Source organism: Meles meles, chromosome 15 (assembly GCF_922984935.1).
Source record: "Meles meles chromosome 15, mMelMel3.1 paternal haplotype, whole genome shotgun sequence".
Lineage (NCBI taxonomy): Eukaryota > Metazoa > Chordata > Mammalia > Carnivora > Mustelidae > Meles > Meles meles.
Window position 1 is genome coordinate 77,292,831 of NC_060080.1, and position 3,113 is coordinate 77,295,943.

General features: G+C 40.0%; 1 pseudogene; it reads right to left on the reverse strand.

The window, feature by feature from the left end:
- Positions 1-1,054: 1,054 nt before the first annotated feature.
- LOC123926217 lies at positions 1,055-1,209 on the reverse strand (annotated as a pseudogene).
- Between the last annotated feature and the right edge of the window lie 1,904 nt (positions 1,210-3,113).

Genomic DNA, 3,113 nt, shown 5'->3' on the forward strand with positions numbered 1-3,113 from the left:
GCAAGAATGTTCCATGCCCTTGATTTAACCCCCTCTGAACCAGGTGCTTATCTACACTATTAGCAAAAGTATTTTACAACACACAGCCAATCCCTAGAGTTACTTCTCTCCACTATATCACCAAGGCACTCAAACTGAGGCAAGAGACAAATGGTAGTTAAGGGAAAGAGTATGGTGGGGCAGGTGGACTTCAGCACCCCAAAGAGAGACCTGACTCTTTAACAAGGGCAAGCATTTATTTAGAGCTCTTTCTTTTCCCTTGGTACCTCTTCACCCCCATGTTTGACCTGTTTTGAATAGTGAATTGACACCTTTCACTACAATGGAACTCAATAATTTAGGATGGAATAAAATATCACTGTCTATGATTTTCATTTTAAAATTTTAGGGGTGCCTTGGTGGCTCAGTTGGCTAGGCAGCTGCCTTTGGCTCAGGTCATGACCTCAGGGTCCTGGGATGAAATTCCATGTCAGGCTCCCTGCTCAGTGGGCAGTCTGCTTCTCTCTCTCCCTCTGCTTCTCCCCCTGCCTCTCCCTGCATGCTCATGCTCTCTCTCCCTCTCATCCTCCCTCTCTCTCAAGTAAGTAAAACATTTTAAAAAAAATAAGTAACATTTTAATTATTTTGCCCTTCTTATGAAATCCTTTGTTTATAAGACAATGCATTTATGTTTCATATTAGTTTAAAATACTTTAAGTGACCTTAGAAGATTGTCTCAATGTGGAAAGCAGAGCAACTATGTTTTTTTCTATTTGATACTGTTTCCTAGTAGGTACTCCATCAACAACAACTGTTCATCAGATAACTGCTAGAAATGCACTTTACAAAATAACCCATATAATACTTTCTCAGTATTCTGGTCCATCTGATGAGTGTTAAACATGCCAGCAATTCAAGTATTAAATAACTTGCTTCAGTCCAGAGTTGATGTCTTTCTCTTCAGGGCTGTATATGATTACATTATTTATTCTTCTAAATAAGGTCATCTTGTGATCCATTTTGTGCCCAAGAATCTCTACTCACCTAAAAGTTCAGATTTATTGGATCAATATATAAGGTTAAAGTTGTTCCACTACTTCCCAGCACAAGAATTTCTCCTCCTAGAGGTTCGGGTTATGCCTTGGATGCATTCCATGGAAGGGTTTTAATTAGCAATAATCGCGCCTCGGATAAACCTCATTGGGTACGATACTGCCACTGCGCAAAGCTTCCATGGAAGGGTTTTACATTTCATTCTTGACCTTGAAAGAACATGGGTATGAGAAAGGATTGTGGGTGAATTAATGAGGAAGGCAAAGTTCAATGAGAGTCTGAAAGCTGATCAAGTCTGCAGAAGTTACTTATTAGTCTGTGATTTTCCTTGGACCTCGGATTCAAAAGCTTTACAGTTTTCAGGAGGTACCGAACTCAATTTGTCTGGCCTTACAAGATGGTCTCCTGTTTCTTGCTCCCCATACAGTTTTTAATGGCACTTTAGAAAACTATGGTGATCTTTTGACCTCAACAGCTGGTAATGTAACAAAGCTGACTTTCGGATTTATAATGTATCTAAATATACTTTATAAGTATAAGACTAGCAGTGTCAAGCAAAGATTCAGAAGTATTTTATCATTTAAAAAATCCAGGAAAATAAAAAAAGTCAAATCATATCTAGTCATACATTTAAATAATTGCTTTTCTTTATAAAAATGCATTAAGAAATTGAGACAATGCCAGTAAATCTCCATATTTATTGTTGGCTATGGATTTTGCCCCCCAAAGTAATATATCAAAGCCCTAATGGCCCATGTGACTGTATTTGGACATTGGATTTTAAGGACGTAATGGCATCATAATGGTGGAGACTTAATCAGATGGGACTGATAGTCTTGGAAGAAGAGAAGGAGGCCTCTTTCTCTCTGTCTTTCTGTGCAAACAGAGGAAAGGTCATGTGAGGATCCAGTAAGAAGATGGCCACCTAAAAATGAGGAAGAGAGGCTTCATCAGAAACAGAACCCCAGGGGCGCCTGGGTGGCTCAGTGGGTTAAGCCACTGCCTTCGGCCCAGGTCATGATCCCAAAGTCCTGGGATTGAGCCCCACATCGTGCTCTCTGCTCAGCAGGGAGCCTGCTTCCCCCTCTCTCTCTGCCTGCTGATCTGCCTACCTGTGATCTCTCACTCTGTCAAATAAATAAATAAAAATCTCTAAAAAAAAAAAAAAAAACAGAACCCTGTCAGACCTTGAGCTTAGACTTTCCAGTCTGCAGAGCTACAGGAAAATAAATTTCTACTCTTTAAGTTATATAGTCTGTGGCATTTTGATATGGCGGCCCAAGCCTTCAGAATAGCTGTCATGTGGTTCTGTCTAGAATGCTTGGTTGTTGGCAAATCATGACGTGGAGCTCTAAAAAATCACTTTATTGGGTGGTCAGAAGGAAGTTCTAACCATGGTATAGCTCTAATTAGCATAAAACATTGTGAGATTAATATTCCAGGAATGTAAACCAAATGCATTATTTTAAACTAAACAATGGCCGAGTCTGTCTATTCACCACCAATGAAAGAGGATTCCTTAGGATTCATTTTGCCCAAGGTGGAGAGAGCTGCTCCCTGGAGAGAGCCTGGAGAACACTGTAGGAGAACTGTGCAGCTGTAACATTGTCAGGACCAACTTTCCTGGATTTGCAGAAGTTGTTCTGCCTTCTTCCACACAAGTAAGCATAGAGACAAACAGAAAACATTTACAGAAGTCAGAGATGATTACTAGAAACAAAAGAATGTATTGCATGGAGCACTGGGTGTGGTGCAAAAACAATGAATACTGTTACACTGAAAAGAAAAAAAAAAATAATGTAACTGAGTCATCATCCACAAGCACAGAGAAGCTAAAGCTTAAGTGACTTGCCCACAGTGCTCATTCACAGGAAATAGTCAAAATCTGCAGTCAAATGCTCTGCCACTGAGCTATGCCCCCGGAAATATTCAAAATCTGAAACCAAGTCTCTTGACTTCCATCATCCATGCTCTTACCCATCCACTGCACATAACTCCTCTCCCTACATGAAGACTATGACTGAGCATACAAAAATGTATGTCACAGATTACATGGCCTAACAAAATGCTTTGTGATATCA